Source organism: Schistocerca serialis, chromosome 11, assembly GCF_023864345.2.
Source record: "Schistocerca serialis cubense isolate TAMUIC-IGC-003099 chromosome 11, iqSchSeri2.2, whole genome shotgun sequence".
NCBI lineage: Eukaryota > Metazoa > Arthropoda > Insecta > Orthoptera > Acrididae > Schistocerca > Schistocerca serialis.
This window is the reverse complement of record NC_064648.1, coordinates 131275525-131297747: the sequence shown is the minus strand read 5'-3', so window position 1 is coordinate 131297747 and position 22223 is coordinate 131275525. Positions and strand designations below refer to the sequence as shown.

The following is a 22223-nucleotide window of genomic DNA, read 5'->3' as shown; positions in this document are numbered from 1 at the left end:
ATCTCCAGACAATCCAAGCCAAGGCACGTTCCCGACTCCGTCTCCTCAAGCTCCTTTCCGGCCGAACGTGGGGTTTGGACCCCTCCACCATCCTCCACACCTATAAGTCCCTCATCCGCCCTATCCTCTGTTACGCCCATCCAGCCTGGATCTCCGCCCCCCCTTCCTTTTATAAATCCCTCCAAATCCTTGAACGCCATGCTCTCCGCCTTGCCTATCGCATCCGTCTCCCTTCCCCCACGCGGATCCTGTATGACCTTATCCCCTTCCCCCACCTCCTCCTCTTCCTCGAAAGGATACGAATCCTATACACCTCCCGTAAACTCGATCCTCCTCACCCGCTCGTCTCCCCGATCCTCTCCCACCCCCGCCCGCTGCCGCGCCTGTACTCCCATGTCCCACCCGGTCTCCATCTCTCCACCCTCCTTACCCTCTCCCAAGGTGGTTTCCGCCAGCTCCCTCTCCCTGATGATGTCCTCGTCCCCTCCATCTACCCCTCCTATCAACTTTGACCCTGCCCCCCCTCCCTCCTGGTGTCCTTTCCCTGCGGCACCCTCCCTCCTTTCTCTTCCCTTCCCTTCTCTCTCCTTTTCCCCCATCCCCTCCCTCCACCCCTCTTCTTCTGGGCTTCCCCTCCCCCTTCCTCCCTCCCCCCTCTTTCCCCTGCCCGTGGCGTCCCTGCTCTCCCCTCTCGCTTTCCCTCTCCCCCTCCTCCTCCTCCTCCTCCTCCTCCTCCTCCTCCTCCTCCTCCTCTCTTGGCAGGTCCCCGGACTCGCACACGCACCGTGAACTTTCGCGCGCCGGAGATCATCGCCCTTGGATTAGTGTCTGTGCCGTCGTGTCTGTGCCTCAGTGTTTTTCGCCGTCCACGCTCCTTCGTTCACGTGTGTCATCTACCTCGTCAGTGCTTGTGCCCAGTGCCGACGGTTTTTCTTGTTTGTTTCGTCAAGTGTGAACGGCTTCATGTTTTTTAACTATTGTATCTCCTGTTTTTTAACCGCCATTCTGTTACTTGTCTGTCTCCCTTTCTTTTTTCTTGTACTGCTTATGGCTGAAGAGCGGAGTACACTGTTCCGCTGCCAGCCCACCTTGTATGGGGTGTCCAAATTACAATAAAGAAAAAAAAAAAAAAAAAAAAAAACAGTGCTGATAACATACGAGTAACTATTGTACTTAATTTTTGAAAGGTTCGAACTATGTTTGTCCGAACCTAATTGTGTACCGAAAAACATTACACGTTGCAAATTTTGTTTCTAGTGTTTAACTTTTGAAAGGTTCGAACTATGTTTGTCCGAACCTAGTTGTGTGCCGAGAAACATTACACGCTGCAAATTCTGTTTCTAATGTTTAATTTTTGAAAGGTTCGAACTATGTTTGTCCGAACCTAGTTGTGTACCGAGAAACATTACACGTTGCAAATTCTGTTTCTTTTAAAGATTTATTTATTATGAAGAACATGATCTATGTTTGTCCGAACCTCTTTGTGTACCGATAAACGTTAGACGTTGCAAATTCTGTTTCTTTTAAAGGTTTATTTATTATGAAGAATATGTGTTTATATATTATCCAATATCCTGTGTTTTTTTAAAGGTTTTCGATTTTGCTTAATATTAAGCTGCACTGACCATTATATTTCTGTTCATGTATAATTGTAAAGGTGTTACGTTGTATTGATGTAAAGTTAATAAATATTCGTCACCTGACGAATAATTAAAATATATATATTTATGTAATCCATCTTCCTGGTTTCACAATCAACCTACGTCCAACACGCCTCATTACGTCTACCAACCCAGCCTGGTCCCTGACCCAATGTTTTTTTTTCCTGTTCCCGCATTTAAAGAACATCGCGATATCTCGTTGCTAAAAGTCAACCCCCTATTTGCACAGTTCACAAACCCTCTGTTTCGGACAGGTCGGAAGCTCAGCTTTGGAAGCCCCCTGACTTTACAGGTCAGCAGCCCCAAATCATTTTCAATCTCTTGTTTATTTTCTTTCGACACTCATCATATTTGTTGTTATAAATGAATTAAGGAAACTCATTCGTAGCTGCTTATGAACTTCGTCAATTCTTTGTTGTACATTGTTTAGTCATGTTCTAATTGAAATTTCAGGTATACTTTGGAACTTACCATCGTACACTCTTACCTTGACGGTGCAAGTTTTTTTTAAACTAGATGCAGACGGCATAGTATCGCCAACTGTTGGAGGCCTGTGTGTGCTCAATATTTATTGATAATACTAGCTTGTCAAACCTTCAACATATTAAAGTGACCTCACATCATCAATAATACTGACAAAAATCGTCAGTTGACACCCTGGTCTTACAGCCTAAGCTGTCGAACACCGAAAAGGATACGTGTGTGTTGCAGTTATATTAGCTACAGCTTGCAAGCAGTGGATGACAGATAAAAAAGACGAAATGGGTCTGAGAATGGTTGAAAAAATGACCGACTGGCCACATGTTAACTTACTGACAGAACCATGCACCCAGAAGTTTTTTCTCTGGCGAGTCCTGCACCCTACCGGTACAACAAGTAACTATGTTGAGACGAGATAAATCAGAGAAGCAAGATACGTTAATGTCAGAGTCAGTCTCAGTTGACGAGAAATTAGGAGTAACAAACAGATTTCTGGCGACATTTAGGTAATTTGAATGCTCAAAGTCTACTTCTGTAATGCCAGCAAACATAATTACTCAACTTTTAGGGAAACTTGTGAAGCAATTACACCTGCCTACAAAGGATACGCCCAGGCAACTGACGTAAAACATCGTTTTACGTTTTTTTTAATAATTTGGTGAAACATCCGACGAAAACAGTGTCCCCTTTACACATTCTTCTCACTACATCTGCGCAGCGTCCTTCCCTCACTGCTGAAACACGGCAGTGATTACGTGTCCACACTCCGGTCTGCCTCTGTGTTTTCTCTGACAAGCTGCCGAATGCTACAACCTGCACTACAGTGGCAGCAGAGTCTGCTTCCAGAGGCTACTACGTGGAGACGTGGCACGCTCGGTACGCAGCTAAAAGTAATTGCTTATCACCACTATAAGAGAACTTCTTTAAAGCTCAATAACTCATACACTGTAACACACTGTGAAATTTGGTCCTATTTAAATCTCCAACTATTTCAAACTAAACTGTATTATATTTTCAGTATCAGTGCATTCTGCTTAAGGTTAATATCAATACTTTTGTCTACCATTTTACTCAAAACTTCGCAACAGTCCCGATAATTTACTGTAACCCATACACAAAAAAACCGCTAACACACGTTAGCTCAGCGTTCTATTGAGCAGCTTCTCACAGCATCTGTCAACAGCTCCTGGCTGAAGTACACTGTCTGGCTCCATGTGTAGAACAATACACGAAGTTTGACACAGAAAGCGAGTTTGCACTATGTCCAACAAATCCAGCAGAAACAATTATTCAGGTCTTTTACACAATTTGCAAAGAAAGATTTCTCAAAATTTTGGTTCAGAAAACGGAATCCATGTGAAACAGAGAGAGAAAGAGATATATATATATATCTTGGGAGAGGGAGGGGGAAATGGGAAAGGCTAGTAAGTTCTAACATACAACAGAACTGATCAGAAAGATATCCAACAGCCATTTGCACTAACAAAATGAAGGAGTATATTGTTCAATGAAAAATGTGTACAAGAAGTGCATCTCTAGAAATACGAAACAGGAACATTTTACTCTGTGTGGGGGGACTGAATAAACTAGAGGCACTGGAATGACTAATCACCTGGGAAACAATTGGTATAACACAAAGCAAACTGGTTGGAGAACGAGTAGCTATGAAGGTTATCTACAAGCTTCACGTTAAACATCTGTGGTAATAGGAAAAAGTGAAGTGCACTGCAACAAGACATCTTAAAAATTTCTGACACAGAACTAAGAAAACAACTAGAAAATACCAAAGATTCAGAAACAAGGGATAGAAGCTCTATGATGACTATGATTCTGCCCGCCTTGCACTTAGTAATCTCTCTCACACTGTCGAATTGCAGATAAGAAATAGTAGCACACTTCACATACTTTAATTCCGTCCTGTCCTACACTCTGGTGGGTTGTTACAGCTAAGAACAAAAAAGTATTCTACAGAGATGTGCAGCAAATATGTTGTGCAAACTTGATAATGTAGCTAAAACAGGAGCTTTATCGGAGGAATTCTTGTATTTGTGCACCAATCAAAATACTCTTAATGGTATTTGTAGTAAGTGATAAGAATGAGTTTGGTACAAAATGTCACTTTCACTGCCAAAAACAAAAATACTTTCCATACAGACTACAGCTCCTGCTCTACAGTTCAGAAAGCAGCTTTATATTAAGGAGCAAAATCTAACAGACTGCCAACAGTCAAAAGGTAAGATATTAATTATTAATGCTTTTGAATGACCTAGTAGATAGTGTCGGAAGTTCCATGTGGCTTTTCGCGGATGATGCTGTAGTATACAGAGAAGTTGCAGCATTAGAAAATTGTAGCGAAATGCAGGAAGATCTGCAGCGGATAGGCACTTGGTGCAGGGAGTGGCAACTGACCCTTAACATAGACAAATGTAATGTATTGCGAATACATAGAAAGTAGGATCCTTTATTGTATGATTATATGATAGCGGAACAAACACTGGTAGCAGTTACTTCTGTAAAATATCTGGGAGTATGCGTGCGGAACAATTTGAAGTGCAATGATCGTATAAAATTAATTGTTGGTAAGGCGGGTACCAGGTTGAGATTCATTGGGACAGTCCTTAGAAAATGTAGTCCATCAACAAAGGAGGTGGCTTACAAAACACTCGTTCGACCTATACTTGAGTATTGATCATCAGTGTGGGATTCGTACCAGATCGGTTTGACGGAGGGGATAGAGAAGATCCAAAGAAGAGCGGCGCGTTTCGTCACAGGGTTATTTGGTAACCGTGATAGCGTTACGGAGATGTTTAACAAACTCAAGTGGCAGACTCTGCAAGAGGGGCGCTCTGCATCGCGGTGTAGCTTGCTCGTCAGGTTTCGAGAGGGTGCGTTTCTGGATGAGGTATCGAATATATTGCTTCCCCCTACTTATACCTCCCGAGGAGATCACGAATGTAAAATTAGAGAGATTAGAGCGCGCACGGAGGCTTTCAGACAGTCGTTCTTTCCGCGAACCATACGCGACTGGAACAGGAAAGGGAGGTAATGACAGTGGCACGTAAAGTGCCCTCCGCCACACACCGTTGGGTGGCTTGCGGAGTATAAATGTAGATGTAGATGTGGAAGTAAAACATTTTCAAATCAAAATCCCTCATTAGCCACAATACAATAAATTTCCTTCAGACAGAAAAGCTTCTATCCACAAATCAACATAGATTTTGAAAGCAATGCTCATGTGAAACTCAACTTGCTCTTTTCTCACACAATATCGTGTGAACGATAGATTAAGAGCAACAGGCTGAAATCATGCTGCTAGAGCTCTAGGAAGCACCTGACAATGTGCCCAACTGCAGACTTTAACTGAAGGTCCAAACACTGAATAGGTTCCACAACACACACATCTACGTCTACATGATTACCCTGCTATTCACAATAAAGTGCCTGGCAGAGGGTTCAATGAGCCACCATCAGGCTGTCTCTCTACCATTCCACTCACGAACGGCGCGCAGGGAGAACGAGCTCTTAAATTTTTCTGTGCGATCCCTGATTTCTCTTATTTTATCGTGATGATCATTTCTCCCTATGTAGGTGGGTGCCAACAGAATGTTTTCGCCATCGGAGGAGAAAACTGGTGATTGAAATTTCACGAGAAGATGCCGTCGCAACGAAAAACGCCTTTGTTTTAATAATTGCCACTCCAACCCACATATCATGTCTGTGACACTATCTCCCCTATTTCGTGATTATACAAAACGAACTGTCCTTTTTCGATGTCATCTGTCAATCCCACCTGATGCGGATCCCACGCCGCACAGCAATACTCCAGAATAGGGCGGACAAGCGTGGTGTAAGCAGTCTCTGTTGCACCTTCTAAGTGTTCTGCCAATGAATCTCAGTCTTTGGTTTGCTCTATTCACAACATTATCTACGTGATCCTTCCAATTTAGGGTTTTTGTAATTGTAATCCCTAAATATTTAGTTGAAGTTACAGCCTTCAAATTTGTGTGAGCTATCGCGTAATCGAAATTTAGCGGATTTCTTTTAATACTCGTGTGAATAACATCATGCTTTTCTTTATTCTGGGTCAATTGCCACTTTTCGCACCATACAGGTCTGCAATTCGTTTTTGGTCATGTGATGACTTAACAAGACGGTAAATGACAGAATCATCTGCAAACAATCTAAGACGGCTACTCAGATTGTCTCCTATGTCGTTAATACAGAGCAGGAACAACAGAGGGCCTATAGCAATTCCTTGGGGAACGCCGGATCTGTTTTACTCGATGACTTTCCGTCTATTACGACGAACTGTGATCTTCCTGACAGGAAATCACGAATCGAGTCACACAACTGAGGCGATACTCCGTAGGCACGCAGTTTGGTTAGAAGACTCTTGTGAGGAACGGTGTCGAAAGCCTTCTGGAAATCTACAAATATGGAATCAATTTGACATCCGCTATCGATAGCACTCATTGCTTCACGAGTATAAAGAGCTAGTTGTGTTACACAATAACGATAATTTCTGAATCTGTGCTATGTGTCGATAAATCGTTTTCTTCGAGGTACTTCATAATGTTCGAAGGCAGTATATGTTTCAAAACCCTACTGCTAATCGACGTTAGTGTTATGGGCCTGTAATTCAATGGATTACTCTTACTTCCCTTTTTGGGTATTCGTGTGACTTGAGCAATTTCCCCATAGTTAGGTACGGATTTTTCTGTGAGCAAGCGGTTGTATATAACTGCTAAATATGGAGCCATTTTATCAGCATACTCTGAGAGGAACCTGACAGGTATACAATCTGGACTAGAAGCCTTGCCCTTATTAAGTGATTTAAGTTGCTTTGCGACACCTAGGATATCTACTTCTATGTTTCTAATCTTCGCAATTGTTCTTGATTGGAATTCAGGAATATTTACTTCATCTTCTTTGGTGAAGGAGTTTCGGAAAACCTTCTTTAATAACTCTGCTTTAGTGGCACTGTCGTCGGTGATTTCACCGTTGTTATCGCACAGTGAAAGTATTGATTGCGTCTTGTCACTGGTGTGCTTTATGTATGACCAGAATGTCTCTGCGTTTTCTGCCAGATTTCGAGCCAAGGTTTCGTTGGGGAAATTATTAAAGGCATCTCACATTGAAGTACGCGCTATATTTCGAACTTCTTCAAAACTTTGCCAGTCTTTGGGATTTTGCGTTCTTTTAAATTTAGCATCCTTTTTTCGCTGCTTCTGCAACAGCGATCTGACCCGTTTTGTGTACCTTGGGGTATCAGTACTATAACTTATCAATTTATGTGGTATAGACCTCTCATAGCAAAGAACACTTTGATAGAACCCAGTACGTAGTCCTGGAAAGTGAATATTCATCCGAAACAAGGACGTCATCAGGTGTGCCACAAGGCGTATGGTAGGACTGCTTGTTTTTATATACATCAATGGTTTGACGGCTCGCGTGAGCAGCAATATATGATTGCTTGCTAATGTGGCTGTAGTATACGAGAGGGACGTTTGGTGACTGTACGAGCGTCAATCAAATACAAACTGGAATTTGTTTTTATATGTTTATTTAGGTTACAGAAAAATCCATGCACATGAACTTCTTTTTTCATACAGTATCCTGAATGGGAAACACATTTTCCCCTGTGGATAGGCCGGCAGTTTCTCGATCCCTTGTTTGTAAGGTAAGTGGGACTGTCACAGCAGCCAGTTGCACATGAACAGTTCAGCGTATCGTCATCAAATCTGTGTCCTCCGACTGTTTGCTTTACAGGTCCAAGGAGAGGCAAATTGCAAGAGATAAATTCGGACTGTAGGGAGGATGTTCCATTGTGTCCAGAACAATTCCCAAATTTTGTGTGTTCTGCGATGAGAAGACAAGGCACCCACCTTGCAGACATTTTGCGCAATGTGAGGTTGTCAGTAATGATCGTTCGAGCACTGCTGCAGGGTATGCCCATCTCGGGAGCAATTTCGGCAGCCACTGTGCGTCAGTCACCTTCAATAAACTGCCTAACCGTGAGAATATGCTCCTCTATTAGACAGGACCTCAGGCAACGTCGATGAATTGCTTTCTCAACTGTTTCTCAACATCGTAACAATTGTTTGTGCCAGCATACAGTCGAGTGTTTCTCAGGATGTTAACCCCAGACTGTGCCACAAGTCCTTTCAAAATTTCAGATTGCTTTATTCCTCTGTTGCGAGAAACTTGATTATAATGTGGTGCACGACAGATAATGGTAGCTCTCTGACATCGAGATTCTGGCTAAAGAAATGGTACGACAATGTTCTGGCTGTGAAAAACAATCACTGGAAATTAAAACAACAATGAGCACAGATCACACCACTCTCCATCTACAAACAGGCACTAAACATTTCAGATTTATATTTGATTCACTCTTTTAGAAGGGTAGATGATGAGTTGGACGGAATATCTATTTGGTGTGATGAATGGCAGCTTGCTCTAAATGCGGGAAAATACAAATTAATGTAGATGTGTAGGAAAAACAGACTTGGTTTCAAGCACAGCATTAGTGGAGTGTTGCGTTTCAGTTGAATATCTAGGTATCATGCGCCAAGAAGACTTGAAATGGAATGAGACATAAGGTCGGTTGTGGGAAAGGCCAATGGTTGACTTCAATTTATTGGGGGAGAATTCTGGGAAAGTGTAGTTTATCTATTAAGCAGATTGTGCTGCTCGAGTGTTTGGGATCCCGTGAGGTGAGGTTACAGGATTTGTTACCAGTAGCTTTAATCAGATAATCTTCATGAGCTCAAATGGGAATCCCTAGATGGAAGATGACGTTCTTTCAGAAAACACTATTGACGAATTTTTGGGAATCGACATTTGTAACAGGCAGCAGAATATTCTATGGCCACCAACTAAAATTTCACATAAGGATTGCTGTCTACAGATAATAGAAATCAAGACTTGCATGGAGGCATATAGATTGCCTCTACCCCTAGGTCCATTTGTGATTTGAACAGGAGAAATGGGGAAATGATAAGCTGCAATACAAGGCACCCTGCAACATGAACCACACGGTGCTTGCTAATTAGGAATGTAGACGCAGAAAATTACATCATATATCAAACTCACATCACATATTGATAGGTTCAACTGATCCCATGTCACAACAAGAAAGGTGACTGCACTGGTTTCAAATAACACTCTTTTCTGACGATAATATACTCAAGAGTTGTCACTCACCTGTTTAGTAAAGGACTCATAACCAGCGTTTCGATTTCAAAAAATCTACCCTCCTGAGGTAATTATTGATACCTCAGCACAAGAAAAAATTTAGAATTATGAACTATTAAACATTGGCAAAATCCTGCGATTTGTTGAAGACTTTCGATTGTGCAAATCATAATACCATATTAAGGCTACTTCACATGACAGCATTAGGTTGAGAAACTCATTTCATGACATTTTGCCAGACTGGTTTCTTACCAGGTGTATAAGTATGAAACCAGAATTTGGTTACAATAATTACATGTCTGTTGTTTGAAACTGATAAACAATATTCTATTCAAAATATCCTCCATTGCTATTTGTACATTTCTCTCGCCTCTCTAGCAGGCTGTGAATGCCACACAAAAAAAGAAACAGTTCTTCTTTTGAAGTGAACCAGTCAGTGAGCCATTTTCATACGAGTTGAAGTATTGTTCCACGAGAGCGTGTCCCCGTGATGCAAATAGGTGATAATCGGATGAGTCAAGTCTGGAGGATAACCCACATGCCCCAATATTTTCCAACTGAATGCCTTGATCGTTTCCTGACCCGTTTAGCTGTGTGTGATGGGGCGTTATCATGGAGCAATGTGATTGTGTTGCACTTTTCCATATTCCAGTCATTTTTCACAAGATGCTCAATTTAAATCTATAATTTTCTGCTGGTAGTGATCAGCATTAATGTTTTCACTAGGTTTTAGCAGCTAATAATAGATGACATCTTTCTGATCTCACCAAACATGCATGATCCTATCAAACCCAGACCACTGTCCAAAGCAATTTGGTCTTGCAGTGGATGTCGATGGTTTGCCTGGATTCAGCCATGGTTTACAACGAGTGTCATCATCCAACGTTGATTGAAATTAAGCTTAAAGAGAAGCTCAGGCAGGCAGGTACTAGAGATGTTAAAATACCACAAAATTCTCATAACAATACAGTGAAAAATATATTAGTATGTCACAAGATTCGCATAAAAGCACAGTGAAAAACAATGTTAGTATACTGCATCAGGATTTCAGGGGATTAAAAACCAAAGCAGTCTTCCATTTATTTAATTACCTTAAAACTGTGCTCCTCAACTATCAAAAACATGCACATCCCTGACTTCCTTTCGGCAGCAAAATATGAACCCTTATATGTAAGAGATGGGATGCAGGGGCATATATTGACACAGTTATATTTCTATCTTCTTCAAGTAATGACAGCACATGGGAACGGACTATAGTGCTCCCTTGCAGCACTGGCAGGAACCAACCAGCGCACTGTCCTAACACTAGATTTCAAGCACGTAACACACAAGGCAGCAGCCGTGATATTTAAAGATAATACTGAGAGGTGCACAAAAAACCAGCCCCTACGCTGAAAGGAATATGAATGAAGAAAATGAATATACATCATCGCTTTCTTACATTTTTATTGTACAGTTTCATTATTAACTATAGAATTAACAGTTTAAGTAACAGATTTACTTTTATTAGTTTCATAAGCATATTTTAGAAAGGAATTTAAAGTCTGTGTTCGATATGTTCTTCGCCAACATCCAAGCAACTTTGTGCACGTCTAAGTATGTTGCGAAATACACTTTTCAGTACTCTTTGAGGAATGTTCGAAATTTCTTCACATATGTTGTTTTTTAATGTGTCAAGTGTTCTCAAATTATTGCAGTAGGCTCTAGCCTTTAGAAATCCCCGGAGGTAAAAGTCACATGGCGACAAGTCAGGAGAGCGGGGTGGCCACAACCCCTTACTAATGGTCCTCTCTTCTGTAAAATCAGACAAATCTGAGGTATGAGAAGTTGCCCTAGCATGTCGGAAATATGCACAACATTTTTCAGTTGGAGTTAACAGAGCCAAAAATTCATTGTAGAGTTGCAAGTAAATATGCATGTTGACAGTTTCATTGAAGAACAATGGCCCGATAATTCTGTTACCAGATACAGCACATCATACACCAATTTTTAAATCGTGAATGGCTTTTGCAGTATGCCATGGGGATTCTCTGTATCCCAGTGTCATGTGAATTAACATAACCTGACAGATGAAACCCAGCTTCACCCCTCGTAAATAGATGGAACAGATCAAGATTTTCCCCCAAGCGACATTTTCCGGCAACAATTACAGTAATGTGTATGCTTACCATTGTCCGCTTCTTTTATTTGCTGAACAACACTCACACAGTAAGATTTCATTTTTAAGCCACGAAGGATGCGTTGACATGACTTGCGAGATATTCCTCATTGCTGTAGGCAAAGATAACTACGAAAGTCATTGAAACACTGCGACAAGACGACACGACCACTCGGCTGTTAACCCGAGAAGAATTCATCACAAGCATTCATTCTGTCACCATTCCTTTCTATATAAGTCATAGATTTCTTAATGAACAAAACTATGAAAAAATCCAACACGGGCATACGTCTGAACGAGCAAACTAGTCTTAAGCCAGTATTACAAGACACACCTAACATATACAAATCTGCACCAGCACCCCAAGCGACAAGTGTGGCACTGTCGACTGGTTCACTTCGACCGACTGTGTGATATACCTACCGTGTAGGTCTACCCTAGTGCCCCAAGAGAACATATTCGGAACTACAGTCTTGTTTATGTTGTCGAGTATGCAAATTTATCGTTTCTTAGAACTGATACTACTCATTAAATCTTCTGAGAGATCTAGGTTCATATTTATTAAGCGGCGCTAGAATGAAATTATGTTATGGTTATACAGAATTGTACACTAAACCATTCTGTTGGTGATGCAAGAAAATTATTATTATTATTAACTATGTTTACTTTCGCTTTTGTTTCACAGTGTTTTAGACATGGACGACGGTATTATTTAAGCTGCATTTGCAGTGACAGTAGCTTCTTCAGTAGTTAGGACAGAACGATGACGTAATGTCAGGGGCTGGCTTTGGGTTTGGCCTTGGCTGCAAAGAAGGGCTGAAGGCAGGGAGGGTCATACACTCCCTGTTAAGGAAAGAGTTGAGGCCCGAAAATCCTCTGGAATTCAGGAATTTAGCCAGGATGGATGTGTCCTGATTTGACAAACTATTGTCCGTGCTACACGATGGGATTTGTGTGCGTGACACTGATGAGGGAAGCTATTTCACCTAGTCGGAGGTAAGAATCAGACCATTTAACTTGTGTTTTATGGTTTGACCATCACATATCACTGACAACCTCCATTATGCCCTACTATGTTTCGGGTTGATTGTCACACTTCGATTCCTGGCAACTAGGGAATCATTAAGAGCCTAGCTTTCAGTCATAGAGTTTCACAGCCAAGCATTTCAATAAATTATTGTGCAGGTGTTTGCTAAAATTTGCATCAGACTGAAAGATAAATACTTGAAGGTAAACTACTGTTATCTTACGAGTGTGGAATACCTTTACGTGGTGCTAAGAAGCTAATTTTGTTTAAATTGTTAACAGGCTCCAACAACACAAACATAAGGGAATTAAATTTGGAAAAAAAATTTAAAACTTGTGGCAGTTTCCAAGCTGTATTGGTAAGCCACAAAATTGAGCTATGTACCATTGAAAACCTGGCATTCCCGAAGTGAATATAAATGTATAAAAAAGAAATTTTATCTTAAATATTCTTCACCAGTAGGACTTTTCAGCAGTTTACTGCAATTGGCAATATAAATGTGTCCATTATTAAATATTCGTACAAATTATCTCTTCAGATGCAATGGACAGGAAGCATGTTGGGTTTGTCCCTCCACAATCTGATGACTTGACATATTACAACTAAAAAAAGTTTCACAGCCTTGTTTTGCTGGCTGTTGTAGATGCTAGGTATAGATAGGTTCACCCTTGTTGGCAATGGTTGCAATGGCAGGGTAAGTGTTTTTTTTTTTTGGGGGGGGGGGGGGGGGAGGAGGAGATCTATGCCAACAGTCACATCAGTTCTGCGTGAAAACTGGCTAAAGATACCCTAGGAAAAAAATACTTCCATGCAGCAACATAAAAAGTGCTACATGTTATACTGACAGAGGACTCTCTCTCTCTCTCTCTCTCTCTCTCTCTCTCTCTCTCTCTCTCTCTCTCCCCCCCCCCCCCCCCCCCACACACACACGCACACACACACACACAAACACAAACACAAACACACACACACACAACATACTACATGGTGTGTGGCAACTTTCCTTTCATAATATTGTTACATTCCATCCTGGATTTCCCATTGTTTGTTCGCTACACAACTATTCAATTGATGATGCAGATAGCACTTATCTGGCAAGTACTGATGTCGAAGACACAGATCTGTATACCATAGGGCAGGGTTTCCCAACATGTGGTCCGCAGACCCCTTAGGGGTCCGCTGGCTCTTCCTAGGGAGTCCGCGGCCACCTTTCACCGAATCGTGTAAAATAATGAGTAAAATCATTAAATAAAAATGTGAAAATCAAATTTATCACTATTTTTTTTCATGTGAAAACGAGTACTTTAACTTCAGGTCGTATTCCCAAGCAGCCTTTGCGGTTCCTAAGTGAGAATGCATACACAGTTTAATGCCGGAGAATGTGGCCTCTCTGATTGACGGTTTCGCAGCAATTCGGGGGTCATTTGTGCCCCGGCTCACGGCGCTAGATGCGCTGAAAGCTTTTACGCATGCGCGGAGCGAGCTTTGTCGACCAATCACAGCGCTCAATGGCACGTATGCGGCCCCAGGCATCGTTAAATGTTAAACTTGCTTTGTCAGTGCACTACCTATTTCATAAGTCGATTTTTGACCAGTTTATTACTTCTAACATGGATCCCTCGCTGAAAGCGGGATCAGTGAAGAAGGGTGCGGTTTTTCCATCACCTTCACAACAAGGGAAGTTTCCAGTTGAAATGAAGGAGGAGGGAGGACGACCAAAGGAAGAACACTCACAAGAAGCTCCAAAGACTATTAATACTTCAGGGAGAGGGGTAATTGGGAAAGTAGCACTAGCATTAAGAAGCTCTCAGTTCCCATGGGTTTCGCTCTGAAATTTAAAGTTACTGTGCTCGACTGACTAGAGGTCCGCCATGGATTTTCAACTGTAGAAGGGGTCCGCCAACTGAAAAGGTTGGGAAGCCCTGCCATAGGGAATGGGTTTTGGCGGTGTGACAAATCTCTCGCAAGCTTACCACAACAGGACAGAAACAGGACATCATTACATGCCACAGAAGTGAGTGAGAATCCTGTGAATATTTCAATCCTGTAGGGTATGTACCCTGGCAGTGGGAAGCTGTAACGAAAACAATTTTTAATTTTCAATCTTTTATTTAAAAATTAACAATCAGTAACTTTCTGAATTGCACCCATGATGGCATTCATGATAACATTCACTTTGCCTCTGCATTTAATTTTCTATTTTTAGTTGTTATCAGCTCAGCTGCAACATATTCGCCCAACTTGTCATCCTCATTGCTCCCATTCATTGCTGTTTGTTTGTCTCACAGCATTGAAAATGTGCTGCTTACCAGGACATCTTTGGCCTGCTTCTTGGAATTGGCACAGTGCTCCACTTTGGATAATTCTGGTGAGCACTGAGGGGTAGATGGAGAACTGTTCTCAACTGCACACCCCACTGTAAATGTCTTGTGAGCACTAGAAAAAAAAAGCAATTTATGAAATACTGCACTGTAAACATGATAAAATAATAACATTACAATTAAAATTGATTGTGCCAAATACAGTAGACTGTATAAAATTATTGGTGTAAATAACATGTATGAAACCTGAATGTTGGAACCACTGGCTTGCTGCAATAAATTTGTACAGTAATATGGAAACGTCAGTGTTGAAACTCTTATTTTCTATAAAGAAAAACACTAAAGAAGTCTGTGATGATATAAATGAACATTATGGTGAGGCAGTGAATTAAAAAACAAAAATTCTGACACATGAGACGTTGTATCTACTCAACTGCAGTGGGTGGCAAAGCCTGTAACTTTTCTAATAAATTTAGCCACAGATGGAAGGTTATTCCCGACATGTTTCAGATAGAGTAAGGTGATCCCCATTTCCGAAGTGCAGCAAGAAAGATCCAGGAAATTACCGAACAACAACTATTACACCTGTCTCATCTAAAATAATAGAACGTGCAATTAAAAACAATAGTAAATTGTAAAGAAAAAATGCCATACTCTGATGCCCAGCACGGATTTAGCACAGGTAGATCCAGCAGTACAGCAACAGCTGAATTTATACTGTATTCAACTAAGGCACTAGATGGACAAAAGGAAGTTTGTGGTATGTTTCTAGACTTTTCAAAAGCCTTTGATTGTGTATGTATTTACATAAAAAGTCACCATGCTGCATTGTTAAACAGTAATATCCGTAACTATAACAAAATTAAAAAAAAAAAACATACTGAAGGAAATTGGGTCAACTTAACTGACGAAGAGCCTGTAAAAGCAAAATGCCTTCTATGCAACTGTTTGCCATACTACATAAAGTTAACAGAAAACATGTCCACTTTCAGATTAAAAAATAAACTAAAATGTCCCTTATTTAAAATTTTACATACAGCGTACCTTGAAGCAAAAAAATTAATGTAATGTTTCATATGTAACTTTGCAAATATGTAAAAAAAACTGTCAGAAAACATAAAGTGATTTAAATCTTTGGTAATTATGTACGTATTTCAGAGGCTATTTTCGAAGATGTAAGCACATAGTTAAGTATTTTTTAAATTTCTAATGTCAAATATCACCATGACAGGACTTTAAAAAATGGCAATTTTGAGAGAAAATCGAAGCAGAAGATGACGCCATAGCAATCAGGAATAACAAGACAAGGGAACTGTTTCATGTAACTGGATTAAGTCCAAAAATTAAATAAATTTTGTGAATGCAACACAGTGAAAGACGTACGAAAGTAATAATGTTAAAAGAATGAAGAGAAGACCTCGATGTATTAGACTAAGAAGAGATGCAACGAGTATAATTCAACTAAGAAGATACGTTGTGGGGAATGTCCAGCTCCCACACGCATCGCAGGAACGCAGATGCGAAGACAACATCAGACATCACCGGCACCAGTTGCTGCTAACCGGTGCTGATTCTACATCGGCACACCGATGCAGACACGAAAACCAGCAACCGATGCCACCGGCACCAGTTATTTTTCACCGGTGTCGATTCCACACCTGCTCATTGATGGAGCCTAAACTCTACACCGTAGAGCGAAAAATAATAATTGTTCGAGTACAAAGTCGAAGAAACTGCATTAGTGTAGTTACAATGCTTAGAGTTAATTCGTTAAATGATCACCTGATCAAAAACTAAGACAAATATGGATACACAGAGAATTGGAGAAACTTCAGAACCAGCCATAGCAATGAAAGTGAGTGAGGAGGTGCCAGACTGGTCTGAATTAGTGAATTAGATTAAAACTAAGTGATAAAATTGATGACCAAAGTGCAGATTCAGCAGCTTCAAGAAACAAACTGACGGCTCAAAATACTTCTTTAAGAAAGGAACTAAAAACTTTAAATGCTCGAAGTCTTAATTTAGACTCAGTAAATACTCAAATGATAAAATAGATGACCAGGGTGCTTCTTTGACAAATGAAATATGTGCAACTTCCAGTGAAAAACTTGGTGCACAGAGTGCTAATTTAAGTAGAGAAATAGACAGTGATGAACTCAATAAGTTCTAAATTGGATGCTCGAGGTGAGATTTTGAATAAAAACCTAGACTTAATAAAATCAATGGATTCTAAATTAAAGGATCAGTACGACATGACAAATATAGATTTGTTGAACATCAGAGTAGACACTCAAAGCAAAGAATCTAGTAACTGATGTGGAGACATGGTTGATTTGGAAACTGAATTTGATGCCAAACGTAATAATGTAGAATCGAAACCTATTGAAAACTTAGAATCTTTAAAAGACGTGTACAATAATGAATACAATAATTTAACACAAGGTTTAAGTACTTCAAAAGAGAGTCTAGATTAGTCTAAGGAATTAATTTCTATTATTGAATTGCAAATTACAGGTGTCAGTACACGAGTAAATAATGTAGGATGGAATTTCAAAGAGAATGCATCCAGCTTTGTTATTACAAGTGTATGTAGCTTGGAGGAACCATTTAAGAAATAATAGATCGAGGAGTTGTCACGAGAGTAACCTCTGGAAACATTTCAACTATTGCTTCTTCCGAAATTAATAATACCAGCAAGGTTATAGCTGACTTGTGGAAAGGATTCAAATTTATCCAGGATAGAGTAGAAAATGGAATAACTTCACCTGATGTTGTGTTACCTAGTAAAGTGGTGATTGTTTTGCCGTGGGGAGACTTCCACACAAAATTCAGCGAGAATTACTGGTTTGCACTTGCTCCAGTGAGGTTAATATCAGATACATGGAATCCGGGCAGAGTCACATTTATCCCGCAGGGACGTTAACGTTCTGTGTTAACGGGCGGAGTGACAACTGTCGGATCCCGAGTTGTTTTCGGTGTTTCTTCCAGAATAGTTTTCCTGCACTGAATTCCCTTCAAATCTTACATGATTCTGTAGTCTATTACTGAATTACTAAACTATCCTGTAATTTTAGTGTTTAGAAAATTGGATATAAACATAATGTAAAGACTGGCATAAGAGAACCATGGAAGAAACAGTGACCTCTAGGCATGAAACGAACCGAGTAGAATATTATATTTATGAATAATGTAATATAATGTGACGGACAGAACAACTATTTTATCATAGTGTATAATTTTCTATTTTGCATAGAATATTTTACACCTTTTATGAGGTATGATATAGACGGGAGCATTTGTATAGATTTTGAAAGGGGCTGGGTAGTGTAGGTAAAAGCACGATTTACACTAACAGATATATCATGAATGACACAATACTCACATCACACCTTTCAAACAACCCTCGCAAACAAGTGTGTGTGATTATTTGACACTGCTATTTCCAAAGGATTGCTAAGATTTTCTTCGGGGACCTTAAAGGTTACGGTGGTAATGTCTGTTCCATAGGAACCTCCTCCAGCTTGTCACTCAAGCACCGGCGAGGTAGGGGGTCCTGGGGAAGGGTTGTGGGAAGGGTTTCCTGTCTTTGGGGCTGTCTTCTTTCTCTTTTTCAATCTTAGCAACCAAATCTATTTTTTTTTCCTTTCTTACTTCTCATTTGAGGACGTGTCTATTTCTCCCTCTTTCCATATGCATCTACTTCCATCGCAGAAGTCCTTCCTGGTTTCCAATAACCTACAAATTAGTTCAAATAAGTAGACCGAGAATCAGGCCACACACACACACACACACACACACACACACACACACGAAGATACACAAGCAATGAAAATACTGACTAGAAACCTGTCAAAAGGTGAGAACCATCAAGTGATGGAGAGGGAAGGTTTGTGTACAGCAGGAAATATGCACACATTGTTGTTTATTGTGACGGTTCTACATCGCACGTATATATAGGAAAATATACAGGGTGGTGTATCTGAAGTTTCGGATGAGATTGTCCCAAAAACTATACATCAGGTAAACATAGTGGGTAAGAAAAGTTCGTAAGCTCAAAGGGGGACACCAAATGATGCTACACGTGAGCATCCCTTTGGGTGGGGTGGAGGACAACTTTCAAATCTTAAATGGGAACACCCATTTTTTATTGCAGATTCGGATTCTCCATAAAAGAGTAATCAAGTTTTGTCTGAAACATTTTTTAAACCATAGACAGATGGTGCTGAAATCAAGAAAGAAGTAAAATTGTGGAAGAACTCTGATTTATTTAGAATTATGCGAGAAAGACGCATCAAATCGATAAAAAATGTGCACCAGTTCTTTCGTTACGCCAAATTAAGCTGCTGTTGTACAAAATGTACTGTATCCTACTTTTAGTATTACCCAGGAACAATGACATGGACTTTGTAGAATGATGTTCCCATGGGGTGCTTCATTAGTGAGTCCCCTTGCCTCTCACAATTTGGGGTGCTTAAATAATGAAATTACCCACGAAGAAATTGTTCAAAATCATCCCCATTTGCTTCAATGCATGAAGTCAATCGTCTGCATAAGTTGTCCACAGTTTTGAGCAGCACATCCCATGTATGGCTGCACACACAATGCGTTGCTCCATATCGTTTTGCGTTGTGGGCTGTCTTTCATTAACAGTATTTTTTAAATAGCCTCACAAGGAAAAAATCAGGAGATGTTAGGTCTGGTGAATGTGGAGGCCACTGAATTGGCCCGCCGCATCCTATCCACCGACCGGGGTACCGACTACTCGTTTCAGAATCCAGTTGAACACAGACGAGAATGTTAGGGTACGGGCGTAATTTTCATTGTAATCACGATGACGAGGTGGATGGTGCATGTATCCATTTCGAGCTCGTCGAGTGCAATTTAGAATAATATTTTCCCTTGGATGTCACCTGTTTGGGAAACGATACACATACAACTCTGCAGCTGCAGCGTAATTGTTATGGCATCCACCTAAAATTAACATCATATCAACAATCTCTGTAGGAGAATAGTGAGCCATGTTTCGCTAAAGAATAATTTACTTTCGTCAGTTGATGTTTACGGTTCACAATCTGAAAGTTAAGTGACGTCTGATCTTTATATTGAGCTGCAGTTCCCAGTTTGGCCACGCTAGCGCTACAGTCAGGTGAGTAATGAAACTGTGAAGAGTTCTGTAACGAAATTTTAATACCATTCTGCCTCCCTCCATCAAATACTGTGGTGGGAAGGATACATTTTGTAAAAAAAAAAAAAAAGAAGCTTAATTTGGCGTAATGAAAGAATGGATGGACATTTTGTATGTATTTCATGCATCCTCCTCGGATAATTCTAAATAAATCCGAGTTCTTCCCAATTTTAATTTTTCTCGATTTCAGTGCCATCTGTCAATGGTTTAGAAATGTTTCAGACATAACTTGATTACTTTTTTATGGAGAATCCGAATCTGCAATAAAAAATAGGTGTTTCCATTTAAAATTTAAAAGTTGCCCCATGCCCCACTGAAGGGGGAGGGGGCTGTGGATCACGTCTAGTATCATTTGATGTCCTGCTCTGAGCTTACGAACTTGTCTTATCCACTTTTTTTTACCAGATAATTTTACTCGATAATTTTGGAGATAATCTCATCTGAAACTTTCGATGGACCACCCTGGATATATACATATAACTAGAAGGATTCCACGTCAAGTAGATAGGAAGGCATGAGCAAGGAAAGAGCATAAACCTGAGAGGAATCGATTCTGGTAATTATTAAGGAAGGTCGAGTCGGAATATATATAGACGTAGTATCTGTTAAGGGTGAAGAAGTCTGAAGTAGAGGACAACTCCAGGGATGAAGTTAATTATCAAGAAGTGAGAGTGAAGTGTAAAATAGATTTTTATTTTTTTCCAGATTTTTAAGTACTTCACATGCTGGACACTCTAGAGGCAAGACGGGTTCATAAATTATGTGGTTGTTAAACCAACTTTATTTCAGATGTATTTTATCTAGTCTAATGCGAGACAAATCGGCTGACTTGTACACATTCGAATATTGATGTGAGAAATGGTGAATATGTTATTTGTGGAAGTTGAAATTACCAAGACTGAACTAAAAGTATTCATTGAGCACTAAATTATTTCCAAAGTAGAGAGAGAGAGAGAGAGAGAGAGAGAGAGAGAGAGAGAGAGAGAGAGAGATAGGGAGAGAGAGAGAGTGTGTCTTATAAATTCCTGTTAACCAGCAGTATTCTTCAAAGAAGAAGGTTTTGGAGATCAACGGAGCCGGCAATCCATAGAAGAAGATCGGCTGTACACATCAATTAAGTCAATCTATGACAGATAGGTGTGAATTTTTGCAGTCCAACTTCACATTGCTTTTGATTGTCTTAGGCATTAGAGTACGTTACAAACAAATAAATTGCTCAGCAGTTCCTATTAAAGATCATTGACATTACCTCTTCTGAAACTGATACACGAGCATCTCTGCAAACTACTACATACAGTGATGTATCAGATTTTTCAAAAAGTCTAGTGGATGCTTCTGCACAATAGACCACAAAAAATGCTCTCAGTCCACCGGTCTGCCGTACATGTATTTGGGGTATTTTAAGTTAATTTCATTTATTACTACCAGTGTGCTTGCATCAAAGTTTCCACTGCTGTGCATTTGACATGTGAATGTTTTCACTCACAGAAATGACATGGGGAGCACACACAAAGTGGAAGCATAGTATTTGAAAGCACTAGCACATATCGCACAAATCAACAATTTCTGCACTAAGTGGACGTGTCCAAACCCTGTGAAGTATATTTTTACTATCGGAAATTAACCGTTGATATCAATGTAGATTCCTACAACAGGATAACCTATCTTACATAATGCAGAAAATGTGCAATGACAGTGACAAAAATTAGTACTCACGATGGAGATTGGGATATTTTTCAGCAGTTTTTTAGGCACTATGTGGCCTTTCAAATACGCCAACAGGTCGAACCACCACACGCTTAGTTTATGGGTGGTCCCGCCTGAGCTACTATGCGTTTTTCCCCCCATCTTTTTGAGTTCAGCTGAATAATGCAAACGTAAGGAGGCTAAGCGTGCTTTACATTCCTCATTCATTACACCAGACAACTGTTCTCACTTTTTCTCCTATTCTGGCGAAGCTTTCCTTCCTGGCGTGTTGAAATAATACAGATGTTACGGAATCAAATGCATGTGCTACTTTCACTAATTTATGTGATATATATATATATCTATCAAAAGTAAAATTATAGGCACATTAACTTGTATAAACCCAGAATGAATCATTTGTAGATCTGTAGATTGCCTTATTGTGGTACAAAATATGCTAGGTCATAGCGACACCTTTCGTTGCTGTATTCTTCAATCATCACTTGAA

General features: G+C 40.2%; 2 protein-coding genes across 14 annotated transcripts in view; one reads left to right on the top strand and one right to left on the bottom strand.

The window, feature by feature from the left end:
* The window catches only part of LOC126426685 (S-phase kinase-associated protein 2-like), a 192618-nt gene that overhangs the window by 155642 nt on the left and 14753 nt on the right, over window positions 1-22223 (top strand). The gene's annotated exons all lie outside the window — the stretch shown is intronic.
* The window catches only part of LOC126426686 (uncharacterized), an 897888-nt gene continuing 890283 nt past the window's right edge, over window positions 14619-22223 (bottom strand). For all 12 annotated transcript variants that reach the window (XR_007576388.1, XR_007576386.1, XR_007576387.1 and 9 more), the window contains one exon: window positions 14619-14959. The gene's annotated coding sequence lies outside the window, so the exon portion shown is untranslated. The remainder of the gene's footprint in view (window positions 14960-22223) is intronic.